Source organism: Halichoeres trimaculatus, unplaced genomic scaffold (assembly GCF_033239565.1).
Source record: "Halichoeres trimaculatus isolate MK-OKI-2021-1 unplaced genomic scaffold, fHalTri1.1 fHalTri1_scaffold_9, whole genome shotgun sequence".
Taxonomy (NCBI): domain Eukaryota; kingdom Metazoa; phylum Chordata; class Actinopteri; order Labriformes; family Labridae; genus Halichoeres; species Halichoeres trimaculatus.
Window position 1 is genome coordinate 37,237,325 of NW_027437188.1, and position 15,730 is coordinate 37,253,054.

At 41.1% G+C, this 15,730-nt stretch overlaps 1 protein-coding gene across 1 annotated transcript in view; it reads right to left on the bottom strand.

Annotated features, from left to right (window-relative positions):
• Window positions 1-15,730, bottom strand: part of slc8a2b (solute carrier family 8 member 2b) — a 204,986-nt gene that overhangs the window by 177,308 nt on the left and 11,948 nt on the right. The window contains exon 2 of the mRNA XM_074679096.1: window positions 11,562-11,871. The gene's annotated coding sequence lies outside the window, so the exon portion shown is untranslated. The remainder of the gene's footprint in view (window positions 1-11,561; window positions 11,872-15,730) is intronic.

Here is a 15,730-nt window from a genome sequence, read left to right on the forward strand (position 1 = left end):
TTTTTTACAACTATGAAATTAAAAAAAAAATCTGTCAAAAAATTTTAGAAATTTTTTAACTTTCAAAAATTTGCAAACTTTATTTTTTTTTAATTTGGAAAATATAAATTTTTTTGCAAAAATTCATAAAAATTCTAAAAGTTAAAAAATCTGCCAAAATCAATTTAATTTTTTTGAATTTGAAAATTTTTTGTAAGTATTTTTAAAAAAATTGCAATCTAAAATTTGATTTTAATAATAATTTTTTAAAGCTACCATGAGTCAAAGAGTCGCAGTTGTAGACCCTTGGGCATAAATAAATACTTACTTTAGTCTTAAGTTTACCTTTGTGTGTTTACATCATTGGAATCAGTTGAAATAACTTTTGCAAATTTAAAAATCATATTATGTTGTTTTTAAGCCATAATTAGCCTCAGCAACACTTTGCACTGTATCAATTTTTGAATCAAGGATCAACTTTGTATTGAATCATTGGACACCATTAGATTCACATCCCTGCTGTGCAGATCTGTCAGATGGAGAGAAAGATGTGGAGTCAGGCTTTGAATGTAACATCATGTTTGACAACAGAGACGTAAAAATATCCTGAGCAGCAAAACCTTTAGACCAACACGATTCGGCCTGTGGCTCAGTTTCAGAGTGTTTTTCCTGACTGTTGTGATCACACAGGGAATCAAACTTCACACTGACTGTGTTGCTTCATCACTGATCCCACCAGACAAACACGACGTGTGAGGCTGCATCAGGACAGAGTCAGGGACCCAGGATTAACAGGTACCCAGAAACTAAAACCTCACGACCTGTGCTCTAAAGAGACGGACGACCTCAGCGAGCATCAGGGCGCTGCAGGGTCATAAAACAGAGCTGGTGCTGAGGATGGAGGGATGGAGGGATGGAGGGATGACGGAGGAGGAGGAGAGATGGATGAAGCCATCATAAAACACCTGCAGCTGATTCCAGTGTCTGTAAATCCTCCTCCAACAGCCCCGCTCCCTTTGGAGTCCTAAAACCAGACCTGCAGCGAGCGGGGCCTGAACATGGTGTAATCACACCAACACACACCACAGAGCACGGACACACACATGATGAAAACACACACAAACACACACTCAGGGAGAGTGTTATGATGTGATAAAACTGATCACTTTAACAACAAACGTGGTTCAGCTGGATTTGGTCAAAACATGGAAACCACAGCCACAAATACTCAGCGGTGAAGGTAACATTAGCTGCTTGCGTCTCCTCATAAATGACACAGTTTTGACCAAATCTCTATGAAACCAGGTATTTGTGTAGTAAATTTCATCAGGAATCCATCCATGTCATTTTTAAAGCTGTACCACTTTGACTTTTTTGTGTAGAGGCCTAACTGCTGCAGCTTGTGTGGAGCTGGATCCTCCTCTCCCATTCATTCTAACAGGAGGAGCTGAAAGGGCTTCTTTGGGGTTCACCGACTTTGAGAGCTCATCATTCAAAAACCATTTGAGAAACAACAAATTCATACACAGCTTTTATAAAGCAGGGTCCACTCTGTCATCTGAGCGAATTTCAAGCTGATTCCATTTATGGCCTAGGAGGAGATAACTTTTGAAAAAGGGCTAGAAATGCGGCCAAATTTTATTTCGAAATGCAAATATCTGGCTTCCTGTTTAAGAGAGGTCAGGGGTGTCTGCATATAATTTGTGAATCTCAAAGAGGTGAACAATTTGACGTTAGTTTTATCTCTATACAATACTCCTACTGCCAGTGAGAGCCGTTTTAGTGTGCCTAAGTGGCGCTAGAGAGCACAATTGGGAATATTGGGGCCAATTTTTGTATTATATTGAATCTATCTTGGTAGTTTTGAGAAGTTTTAGGGGTTTGAATTAGGGCTCAAAGGCAGGACAGAATACTGAGAGACAGAGGTGTCCCAGTTCGATATTGATTTCTGATATTGGTCTGATATCAGAAAAAAAAACAAGTATCGGTATCGTATCAGAATGCATCTGAAATCTCCGATATAAGAAGTTTCTGTTACCCATTGGTTAATAATAAATGGGTCAGTTTTTCCTCATACCTACTGTTGCTGAATGCTTTTCTTTTTTTGAATAATATCACTGAATCAAGCCTTTTCTAACATGACAGACATACTACAGAATAAGTAATAAAAGTATGCATGTTTAATGCTAATATCGTATCGGATTAATATTGGTATCGGCCAATACTCAATGCTGCAGAATCGGTATCGTATCGGAAGTGAAAATGTAATATCGGGACATCCCTACTAAGAGAGAAACTGATGAAATACATTAGAGTCCCGACTATTGGAGATAGGTCCAAAGTGCCCACCATATAATTTGTGCGTCTCAATGAGCCGAACATTTTGACTTTGGTTTGATCTCCCTATGACATTCTTACTGCCATTCAGAGCATCTTTCAAACATTGTATTAATTATTTGCCAAGTCAGGAGTATTCCAATTTTGCTGAGTTTTTGAGCAGGTTTAGGGGGTCTAATTCGAGCAGGGGTGGCCAACCAATCAGAGGCCAAGGGCCACAGAAATGACCGCGGTACTACGGAGAGCCACGTCACACACGGGGTCTTACAAACGCACTTCCTCGAGATTTAGTGTATCTGTTAGTGTGTTTAAATTCGTACTAGAGAAGAGAAACTGAAACTTAAGTATCAATCTGTACACCCAAACATTAATCAACACTGATCCCAACGTTGGCATCAATGTATCAATATCTTAGATTGATCAGCACACCACTACTTATAACTATTTATATACTTTTATTAATGGATTAAGGGCCGCACTCTGAAAGGCAAAGAGCCACACGTGGCTCGCAAGCCACAGGTTGGCCACCCTTGAATTAGAGCTTTAAGAGTGGAGGGAATAATAAGGAAGAAACGGAGCTAAAACAGTCGGTTCCTCTCCCTTCAGGCGAGGACAGATTTCAGCCAAGGCGTCACTTTGGGTTTAATCCAGATCCTCACTAACGTCACATCAGTGTTCGTCCATGGACTCAGAAACTGAACGCTTCAAACGTCAAACAGAGGAAGAAGAAAGACGGAGAGGAGGGACAGTCAGCGATCGTTAGGGTGATGTAACGGTTGCACCATCAGCGTGTAGCTGGAATTAAATCACATGGTTTACATCTGAACTACACACACACTGACACACACTAACACACACTGACACACACTAACACACACACACACAGTCAAGCTGGTGTAACCTGCTTCTGCTCAGGATAAAACCATCCGTAGTCATGTATGACACTGTAATCCTCATCCATATTGATGAGAGCGCTGCTGTACACACACAGAGGTTACACACGTACACAGGATAAAGAGCGGGACGGCGTGGGCGACAGGAGAGCCAATCACGGCGGCCCAACCTGAAGAATTAGAGACACCACAGAGAGGAGGGGGGCAGGGAGACGTCGGTTAAGGTGAAGCGGAAAGGTGAAGCAGGACATGATGGAGGTCTGCAGAGGTGAGGGGGTGTCAGAGGACCTGAATGAAACCACCCCCAGTCTCTCCTGGTTACATGAGTTCATCTCAGGGAGTCAAGACTCAGAGACTCAAAGACTCAGAGACCCAGACTCAGAGACTCAGAGACTCAGAGACTCAGACTCAGACTCAGAGACTCAGAGACTCAGAGACTCAAAGACTCAAAGACTCAGAGACTTAGAGACTCCAGAGACTCAAAGACTCAAAGACTCAGAGACTCAGACCCAGACTCAGAGACTCAAAGACCCAAAGACTCAAAGACTTAGAGACTTAGAGACTCAGAGACTCAGAGACTCAGAGACTCAGACTCACAGACTCACAGACTCACAGACTCAGCCCAGATCAGACCGACGACTAAAACACCAGGATTAGAAGAGACGACAGAAACACAACACACAATGCATTTACTGTGTGTGTGTGTGTGACTGTGTGTGTGTGTGTGTGTGTGTGTGTGTGTGTGTGTGTGTGTGTGTGTGTGTGTGTGATTAGAAGCACAAACACACTCTGACACATCAATGTGTTCGTTTGTGACAGAAGAACAGAGGAGCTGAGTCTCAGCAGGCGACCACTGCAGCAAACAAACACACACTCACACACACACACACACACACACACACACACACACACACGGGGCTCTCACTCAGTTTATCAGCCACACACAGACAGCAGTGTGTGTTTGTTGAAGTCTGTTGTTGTTAATGAGACGTTTGTGTCGTCTTGTTGAAGCCAGAACAATAAAAAGACGATAAACTACAGACGGCCGTGGACGCAGCTTTAATATTTGATCAGCTGTTTCTGAACCAGAGACACAAACACAGTTTGGATCTGGGGACTTGTAAGTCCATGTGAATCTCTCTGTATCAGACATCTGCAGAAAGTTAAACCATAAACTCTGAGATCTGACAAAGACTCGGGTCCTGCGGGGTCAAAGAAGCAGAACTGAGTTCATCAATCACATTATCCTAGTGTGTTAAACGAGCTACACTCAGTCCAGTCTTGGTCAGACCCGTTTCTACCAAGTGGTTCAGTTCAGTTCATCTCAGTACAGCACACATTGTGTGACGTTTCCTTTGACTAAAACCAGGACAGGTCCCCAAATCCCCAACCCGTACCGTCCCACTTTCTGGTTCCCTTCTGTTGGGGTACCAGACTACCCCGATCCAACACCAGGAGGTGGAGCTAGAAACACTGCATTGTTTCTATTGGTTCATGGAAAGAATCCTCACTTCCTGTGTGACAGTGGTGATAAAGAACAACACATGACCCTGACATGTTTACATCTCCAGTCCACTTCCTGAAGAGAACTTCCTGTTTGTTTGGCTAACCTCAAGTTTTCAGAAAACTACATCTACAAAAAGACTAATCTGGAAGAAAATACTGATTTTAATTCTGTGTGGATGGATTCATTTAACTGACAACGTGCTGGATTAATATACATGATGGATATATGGTAAGATATTAGAAAACAACAAAAAGTTTAGCAGTATTACTGATAAATGATACCAAATTCAAGAGTTGTTTATAAAATTTTGAAACTTTTGCAAATTTTTAAATTTCTGCAACTTTTCTTACATTTTTGCATAGTTTTGAATTTTTAGATTTTTTTGAGCTCCAACTTTTTGGAACTCTTGCAAATATACTGGTTTCAGATTTTTTTGTAATTTTTTGTTTTATTTTGAGTTTTTTTTTTAGATTTGATAACATTTTCAAGATTTCTGCATTTTTTTAAATATTTTTGCATGGTTATGAATTTTTTAAAAATGTTTTTGAACTCCAACTTTATGGAACTCATGCAAATTTTCTAGTTGAAGAATTTTTTTTTTTTTTTTTTTTTTGGGGGGGGGGGGGGGGGGTTCAAAATTTGATAAAATTTTAGATATCTGCATTTTCTTTAAATATTTTTGCATGGTTTTGAAATTTTTGATTGTTTTTGAGCTCCAACATTTTGGAATTCTTGCAAGTTTACTACTTTCAGAATTTGTTTTATTTTTTATTTTTTTTTAATACTTGTTCAAATTTGTTTAAATTTATGAAATGTATGCATTTTGTAAATATTTTTGCATAGTTTTGACATTTTTGAATGTTTTTGAGCTCCAAATTTTTTGAACTTATGCAAATTTATTACATTTCAGAAATTTTTGTAATTTTTTTTATCTTGAGATTTTTAATCTTTTTTTGCAAATTTGTTTAATTTTTTTTTATTCCTGCTTTTTTAAATATTTTTGCAAATTTTTGTAATTTTAGTGTTTTTTAAGTTCCAACTTTTTTTCCAAACTTTTGCTAATTTATTACATTTCAGAATCTTTTGCAAATTTTTTACATTTTTTATTTGGCAAATATGTTGATATTTCTGCAAAATTAACAAAAATAAAAACCAAGACATCACATGAACAATTTCATAAATTTAAAAAACATATTGATTTTAACTATGTATATAAATGTAAACAATTTTTTGTCTTTATTGTGAAGATAAAGTAGATTTAGTGGCTCCTGATTGACTTTAATCCAGGTGAGCTAAGGCTTAATTGCTCCTATGGAGTAAAGGCTGCAGACTCCTGATCTGGAGGATCTGGGAGGCCTTCCTGGTTCATAAACTTTAACCATCTCTGAGATCTGGAGCTGGGACGTGTAATGCTTTAAAAATTGGTTAAAGAGTTTTAAAATCAGTTGGGTGCAGGTTTAAAACTAAGTGTGGTGTGTGCTCCACCAGGAGGAGAGCAGGACCAGTTCCCAGCAGCCCTCTGAGGAGTCTGGTCCTGGTTCTGTGTTCTTTGTTTCCTGATCCGTGCTGGAACCACCTCATCAAACTTCAGCGTTTGGAGAAATCCCTGATCCTCTGCTGAAAAGCTTCATTTGATCCACTTCAGACGGCGCAGACTGAGGCTAATGACCTCGAATCAGAGAGTCGCTCTCATGGTTTCATCCTCAGGCTGATGGAAACAAAGAAGGAGTACGAGGAGCTGAGTTTTCTGTTCATGGTGTCTCTGCTCTTCTCTCTGAGTCCTCGTCTCTCCTCTGCCTGTGTGTTTGTGTCTCTCTGTCCGTCCTGGAGCTAATCTCTGTTATTTTCCACCCAGCACGGTGAATCTGGAGCCGCACAGATTGGAAACAATCATCCTGTTTGCTCATTTATTTTCGTTTGCTTGTTTGCTCGCCAGTTTCTCACACACTCATCCTTTTCCAGCCCGACTCGAGCGAGTGATGCATCATCTCCCTGCAGCACGCCGTGTTTCAGGCGCTAACCGTCCGTCCCTCGGTCTGTGGTTACAGACATCAGTCCTGATGACCCCGTGTGCCTGCCTCCGCCCTGACTCCTGCTCCCTGACTCTGCAGCAATCAGCCGGATCATTGGGGTAATTAAAAACTGTGAAAAGAGGCTGGAGGAAGGAGAGCGGCTCTGAATGCTCCTCAGGAGAGTAATCAGACGAGGAGGCGGGATCAGGAGGCAGGAAGAGGAGAGCTAATGAGGAGCGGTGACGAAGGCAAACAGACAGACCGACGGTGCCTCTCATTAGCTGATTAATCCTCTCTGCTTCTCCTTTTGCTTTCTTTTTGTCTTTGGGGGAAACTCTCAGTCAGATCATTTCTTCCTCCTCCTAGAAAGTCTCATGTTTGATCCTGTGCGTTTGTTTGCTGCCAGGATGTTTGTGAACTTATTTTTAGAAAGATTTCCAACAAGTTTACCAGACGAGAAACAGAAAATGATGCTCAGAGAGGAAAATACTCCTCTAACCCCTGAAAACCAGCATCTGCACTTCAATCTGAGGAAACAGGTCCCAGCACCGCAGCTGCAGCCTGCAACATGTGAAGCCAAAGAGCGTCACAGGAAGTCCATCTAATCTCAGTTTCTCCTTCAGATACAGCCATCAGGTGTTTCTACATCCTGTGCATCCTTCCCAACATCTTCTCCTGAAACCTCCCTGCCCTGGAAACAGCACGATCCAGAAGTCCAGGAGCTTTGGGAGGAGCTTTCGGTGTTCCAGTTTAAAGACTGACCCTGTAAACTGGGGACCTTCAGCTGAACGTGTCAGTGGAGATCCAAGTCATCCTGGTTTAGTCTGATAAAGGTGTCAGGATCTGCTCACCAGATCAGGATTTAATCAGGATGTTGGCTAGGCGCCGCCCTGTTGGCTATGGCTGCCTTTAGCAGCAGCTCTCTCTTTTGTCCGTTTCTTGTAATTTTTTCATCTCTTTTTCGTAATCTTTGTATTTGGAGTGGATCATTACTTTGTATGGCTCATTTGTTGGTCGTGGACACCAAACTTTTTGTGGCTTCAGTGATATTTTTACTATTTTTCTCCTGTGTTTGTCTGGAGATCCTACATGTAACCATGGCTGCATTGTTTCCATGTGTAATCAGCTGTTAGCAGCCTGTAGCATGCCAATGCTAACTGGTGCTAGGCCGGATGTTTCCCACAAGGTGAGGAGAAGGAGGTGAGGACGACGTGCTGGTTCTCAGGTGTGAGCTAAGAAGTGACGACATGGACCTGTCCTTCCATCCATCGTTATTGGGAACGTAAGATCTATCTCCAATAAGATGGACGAGCTAGCTGTGCTAACCCAGCAACAGAGGGAATACCAGAGGGCAGAGTAGCATCATGCTATTCACAGACATGGCTAACAGAGCTAACAGTCAAACAAAGCTCCATCAAAACCAGAACAGGCTGAAGATCCTCCATGCTAACAGGCTAACAGGCTAACTGCAGAGCTACACGGCTTGTCTGTCTCCAACGATGGCGTCATTTTCACTGAAAGGCCTTTGTTGTTATCTTACTGCCCTCTACTGGTCTGGGGGTGTTTTGCAGTCACCTTTTTTTCCTCTATTCATCACTGGTCTGTGCTCTGGTTTGGGTTTTTGGCTCATGGTGGAAACTTGGACAAACTAAGGGCCACAGGAAACATGTGGTTCCTGGGAATGTTGAACCAAGAACTTAAAGTACCAGGACCTCCTGATGGATGTGAGGTGTTATTTTCAAAGTTTCTGTTTGAAAACTCTAAAAACAATCGATTGAAAAGGAAACTTTAAGATGCTACTGAAGCTGTTTTTCTCACATTAGGTGTTCACAGTCTCCATCGTTTCTCCTTCATCTATCCTGCGAATCTTGCGAGCAGAGAAACAAACGTTTCGCTGCAGATGAACACTGGAGCAGCACAGTCAGAGTTTCATGTATAATGCAGAGTGTGATCTTATGCAACCGCTCTCCTCTCCTCTGGATCTGCTCGGCAGCCAACAGCGTGAGGTTGTGGTTGTGCTGGAGCTTTTTCCCACATGTGGTTTGTAAAATGCACGAGTGTGTGAGGTGGAGTGATGATGAAAGAGCCGAAAAACGCCCCCCCTCTGTGTGCACAAAGGTTAAAAGATGCAGAAAACACAGCAGCGTGTGAGGATCTGCTAAACGCATCAAAGTTGAGACGTGAGGGTGACAGCGCCAAGGATGGAGGAGAGAAGGAGAGAAGGAAGGAGGATGAGTGAGAGTGAGACAGCTTGGAGATAATGGAGGAAAGGAAGAGTGATGAATAATCCATCAGCTGATGTGAAAGGTAAAGCTGCTCCGAGAGGAGAGCAGCAAAAATCAGCAGATAGAGAAAGAGGAAGGAGAGGAGGTAAGGAGAATGACTCCTTTATTGTCCTCTGCTGGCGCTCTGTGAAGCCTGCTTTCCATAAACCCTCCAGGAGCCTGTGCAAATGCATCATCTGCTGCATCTGTATCCCTCACAGACAGATGGAGTGATAGATGGAGAGGGTGGAGGAAGGGCTGGGCTGAGCGCTGGTGCAGGGAAAACATGGGAAGCCCCAGAAAAACTGCAGAGGAAGAGGAAGAGGGGGAGGAAAGCCCAGGGAAGCCCCGCTGCAGCTCCTGAACACAGGAGGAGGATCCCCACCTCCCTCTCCTCTCCTCCCCTCTCCTCCCTCCATCCTCACAGTGCTGCAGCCACCTCTCAGAGCCCCCACCCTCATTAAAACTCCTGTCACCCTAACAAGACTCATCATTACACCAACAAATCACCAGGACTTCAGCATGCACGAGGAAGGATTTCATGCTTTGTGCACATTCTTCCTAAAACTACACCTCCTCTCTTTGCTTTGTGCTCAGTTACGCAACATGAAGCGCCGACCCCTGCAGCTTTAACCCCCCCTCCAAAAGCAAAGAGGAGCTGAAAACCAGCACAGAGTCAGGGAGGCTGTGGGACATTCAGTGACACTGAGTGATCCGCCCAAAGCCAGACCGGACAGAGGAGGCTGTTGCGTCAAGACCAGGACAGGGAGAGGAGCAAACAGGAAGTGGGGAGGTGGTTAACAAAATAAAAGCTGACAGGGTCTGCAAATTTAAGGAGATTACACCAAATAAAAAGCGAATTATTCTTTTTGATGAGATGTTTGAGTCACTTTCATTCATCATGAGACGAGAAAAGTGAGAAATTTGTGCATATTTATTTTCTTTCAGATGATAAATGACAGACAACACACTCATAAAATATAGAACTGGTTTTTAAAAAGATTTCTGAGGCAGAAACGACTCAAATTTAATCATAAAATCTGCTTAAATTAAAGATATAGACCTCATGATGATGTTTTTTATGTTGTTTTTTTTTTATCTAATTTGATTTAATTAACTTATCCAATTTGTCTATTTTTATCTTTTCATATTTTAGTTTTTTAATTTTATCTTTTAATTTTCTTTTAACTTCTTGTTTAATTTTTTTTATTTTATCCTTTGTATTTAATTTAACTTTTGATTCTAATTTATTTTATCTTCTTTTTATTTTTTTTAATCTCTTGTATTTAATTCTTCTTTTCTTTAATTTTATCATCTTTCTTTATTTTGATTTTTTTGTATCCTTTGTATTTTATTTTACTTTTCATATTATATTTTTTCATTTTATAATATTGGATTTTTTTATTTGAATTCACTTGATATCTTTTTCATCTTTTTGATTTATTTGATTTATTTTAGTTTAGTTTAGTTTTCAAATCAATTTGATAATTTTATTTATTAATTTCATGATATATTTTATTTTTTATTTTATACTGTGTTTATCTTTTTTTATCATGTGATATTTTGTTTTCTTATGTGTTGCATCTTTTTTTCTGTTTTTATATTGTATCCTTTTTTATTGTTTTTTTTTATTATTATTTTATTTTTCTTTACATCTTTTATCTTTTTATCAGTTAGTATCCCAGGCAGGATCTTAAATCTTTTGTCTGCTTTAAATTGAAGATATCTCTAAAAGGGGCTTTTATTTTGAAACATCAACCGGAAGTCGTGCGTAAACGCGCGCTACCTTGTCAGATCTCCGCAGCAGAGAGGCGCAGTGTCATCACAGAAATACTACAATACAGACCACGCTGCTTCACTGATGGATCATCAGCTCTGAACGCGACAATAAATGAATAAAAACGCACACAGAGGTCAAAGGTCAACCGCTTCACGCCCAGCCCGTGTTTGACCAATCACAGACTCTTATTTTGTTAACTTTTCCTGCAGTGGTTAATGGAAGCAGATGGAGCTGAAATGACACGAGCAAGTGTTGTTGGAAAACAAGCTCCTCGATCCCTGCACGCGCTCCCTGCGGGGCACGCGGCGCACGCGGGGCAGTGACGCTCATTACGCGCGGAGCCACTTCGGATGGAGGCTCAGAGGAGTCAGTGTGCTCCTCACAAAAACCCCGCAACATCCTTAGTATTTCACTCACGCTCCCAAAACTTGAGGAGGAGTCAGAGACCGCGCTTCAGGGAGGATCCGGACCAGGATGTCAACATGAACAGCCCTCAGATCACAGCAGAGCTCGGACACAGAGACGGGGTTCGGGCTCGGTTTGAAGACGCTCTGTCGCTGATTATGAAACCAACTCATCGTCCCTCAGGCTCCGCGGAGCAAACAGCCTCAGAGCGGGACACACGCTCCCCCCGGACCAGGCTTTGGCAGCACCAGGCGGCTCCACATGGGCTCACACGGCCGGGATCAGCGGGGATGCCCGCGCGGGGCGAGGAGAGCGCGCGAGCAGGTGCGCACAGCACGCACGCGCCAAACAGAGCAGAGAAGAAGAAGAAGAAAGGAGTCCTACCTTGTGTTAGTGATGGTCCGCCAGCGGAGCAGCGAGCATCGTGTCTGCTGTGAGAGGAAGAGCGGAGCAAAGTGTCCTCAGCGCTGCGCTCCTCCGCTCAGTCCCACCGCGCTCTACCTCCCTCCCTCTCCCTCTCTCTCTCTCTCTCACACACACACTCACACACACACACACACATATGCACACACAGCGCAGTCGGGCGGGGTGCAGAGCAGAGCGGAGCTGTTTTGTCCTCGGGGGCGCGGAGGGATGGAGGGATGGAGGGATGGAGGGATGGAGGGATGGATGGATGAGGAGAGTGGAAACGCGCCTGGGGAGGAGAGGAGAGGAGACAGAGGGGAGGAGGGGAGAGAAAAGGAGAGCGTGATTACAGGAGAGCTCAAGGACAGAGGAGTAAGAAAAATTGAGGAGGCAAGAAAAGAAAGTGTGGGTGGGATTGAAGGGGGTGAGGGGAGTAGGGAAGGAAACTAGGGCAGGAGAGGAGAGGAGAGATAAGGAGAAGGAGGATTGACTGAGGATTGATGAGGAGGAGGGGAAGGAGATGACCAGAGAGAGGAGAGAAGGATGTAATGAAGGTGAAAAGAGGAGATGAAGGAGGGAAGGAGGTGAAATTGGAAAAAAGTGATGAAATGAAAAAGGAGGAAAGGTTGAGAAGGAAAGGAGGAAAGAGGAGAGGACACAGGAGGAGGAAACTGAAAACAGATGAATGAGTTCAGCCTCCTCCTCTGACATCAAACATCACAACCTTCATCAGGACATGTCAGGTTTTACCACACCTGAGTGAGATGTTCACCTGTAGGTCACATGATCACTGAGGAGGTAGGACATAAGGAAAGGAAAGGAGGAGAGGAGAGGATAGGAGAGGAGTAGAGGAAGGAGGGGGGATCGAAAAGGAGGCATTTATCAGAGTATCGAGCAGAGCCAATTACTTAGCCTGTGTGTGTGTGTGTGTGTGTGTGTGTGTGTGTGTGTGTGTGTGTGTGTGTGTGTGTGTGTGTGTGTGTGTGTGTGTGTGTCTGCTGACCCAGCAGGCGGGAAACACAGTCAGTAAATCAGTCAGTCTGTCGTCTCTATGCAGACACGCCGAGCTAAATCTACCTCCACACTTCATCCAGAGGAGTCTGAGAGGCCACACACACACACACACACACACACACACACACACACACACACACACACACACACACACACACACACACACACACACACTCTCACACACACACCTCCTCCTCTTGTTTCAGCTCCTCTTTCATTATTTTGCTGCTGCTGAACAAAGCCCGGCTCTTTTTTTTAAGAGGAACAAATTCCTGTATTAGCTCAGCCGCTGTTTATTAAATCATTAACACGCTGCGCTCTGTGCTTCGCGCTGTGCTTCGCTCCGTGGACAGCTCTGTGCTTCGCGCTGTGAAAGCGTCCACACTCTGCACTTTTTAAAAGCTGTTAGTGAAACCCTGGCTCAGGCCGTGGAGCAGAGAGCTGTGTGACGCTTTAATGAGAGCGGAGGAGAGGGTGGAGCTGGGATGGATGCACCCACAGTTTCTAATTTATGCACCGTTTGATCAAACTATTACTGTGTAACATTCAGCATCTGACAATAAATTACTGTCTGATCTTATCATGGGCTTTTACAGCATGAAAACGGTTCATTTAAAGCATAACGCTGTAGTTTTACTCCAGTTATCTGTGACATATCGTCTTCAGAATGAGGCTAAAACCTCCTGAGTCGTCTCTTTTTGTCAAACTAATGCACCTGGATTCACATCTTCGAAGGTTATCCTCACACTGAAACTGTTTGTGTGCTCACATTTGTTAACTGAAGGATTTTTCTGAGAGCAAACCAAGAGATGAAAAGTGAGAATGAGCTCAGACTTTGACGGCTGGATGTAGCAGAGAGGAGTCTGGACACTGTGAGGGCGGAGGTGGAGAGACGGTGTCAGTCCAGGATCAGCTGCAGAGCTGCAGGCCGGAGAGGATCAGGAGATCAGACTGCAGACTGAGACACAGGATCATGACCTGAGCTGTTTGGGAGCTTCACTGATTTTCTGTGTGGAAATCTTTACCCAGGATCATCGGCAGAGAGTCTAAGGATGTTATTTTTCACCTCTTTTGTAAACACATTTTTACTTTTGATGAGCTTTTGCAATGGATTTGAGCTGAGCTTGTTCAAATCCTCATGATGATGTTTTTTTATATTGTTTTTTTTATATCTAATTTGATTTTATCTTATTTTTTTTATCTTATCTAATTTATATTTTTTGAAATCTTTATCAAATTAAATTTTTTCATTTTATCTTTTTATTGTATTTTATCTTGTTTGATTTTATTGTTTTGTTTTATCCTTTGTATTAAATTTTTCTTTTTATTTAATTTTATCATCTTTTTTATTTTATTTTTTTTATTGTATCTTTGTATTTTATTTTACTTTTTATTTTATATTATTTTCATTTTATTATATTGGATTTTTTTATTTGAATTCGCCTGATTTATTTTTTATCTTTTTGATTTATTTGATTTACTTGACTTTATTTTTTGTTTTTTTAATCAATTTGACAATTTTCTTTATTTATTTATTTATTTCATGTTATATTTTATTTTTTATTTTGTGTTTATTTTATCTTTTTTTATCATGTGATATTTTGTATTCTAATGTATTGTATCTTTTTTTTTATTGTATCCTTTTTTATTGTTTTTTTTGTTTTTTTACATCTTTTACCTTTTTATCAGTTAGTATCACAGGCAGGATCCTAAATCTTTTGTTATTTTTCATTAACCTCTATCTATCTATCTATCTATCTATCTATCTATCTATCTATCTATCTATCTATCTATCTATCTATCTATCTATCTACCTATCTATCTATCTACCTATCTATCTATCTATCTATCTATCTATCTGTCTATCTATCTATCTATCTATCTATCTATCTATCTATCTATCTATCTATCTATCTATCTATCTATCTATCTATCTCACAGCTAAAGCTCCAGTAAGGAAGTATCAGTTTGTGTTGATTTTAGCGCCCCCTGTGGTTTGTCTCATCTCTTGCTCCTGTGCATTTACCAGTTAAGCTTTCAACAGTCTGATTCCTCGTGTCAGTCAAACGTCTTTCTCTGAGGTTTGCTGGGAAATACGTTGGTAAAGCTGTTTCTGCAGAGTCACGTTAATCCAGATCTACAGCTCGGTTTCAGGCTAACATACGACAAACTGGTTTAACGTTTCCCCTCACAGCTCTGGTGTCACGACGTGAGTGCCAGTAAATGTTGGGATATAGTTAATATTCACACAGTTAAAGTCTTTAATCCTCAATGAGCAGTGAAACCTTCACACACTGGCAGATCAAATCTTTTTCTCATTTAGTGTCTTAGTTTGTAGCGCCAGGATAACAGAGGGATTTATTTCTCTAAAACAAACCTTCATCAGAAAATCTGTTAATCCTGCTCCAGCATCAGACGTGAGGACAAAGCTTAAAGTTTCAGGTTAATTATCTGAATGAATAAAAACCTCCTCCTGCTTCAAAACAAACCATTTACTGACAAACAAAGCTCCAAACGCTGACACTTCAGAGTCCGTGACAAATGTTGACTTGTCTTTATGAAGTCTTTGTTTTTATGGCAGAAATAAAGTCTTAAGAAATAAACACTTTTAAGGCTGATTATCTCATTTTACTGTGAAGGTCATGAGAAGGTGTCAGTATGAGAGGAAGATTATTTAAGTATCCTCTTTAAACCCTCATTATAATTTTTTATTTATTTATTTATTATTTAATTTTGCTCTTTTATTTTGTTATATTTTATACTTTTTATTTTTTTTCCATTTATTTTATCTATTGTATTTTATATTTAACCTTTCTATTTTTTTATTTACCTGTTTATTTTTTTATTTTAATTTTAATTTTCTTTTTCTTTTTTAATTTTAATTTTTCATTTTATTGTATTTTATTTAAATTTATTTCATCTGTTTATTTTAATTTAACTTATTCTTTTTGATTCATTTTATTAAATCAAGTTAAAACTTCCCACAGCGCCATCAAGAGGACGGAAGAGAGAACAGCTGAAAAACTTCAGACTGACCTTAGCTCTGAGCTATAAATCTAACTGCCAAAACACACACACACACACACACACACACACACACAGGTACAGTGTGGAGGTCGTCCTCCTGTTTCCTG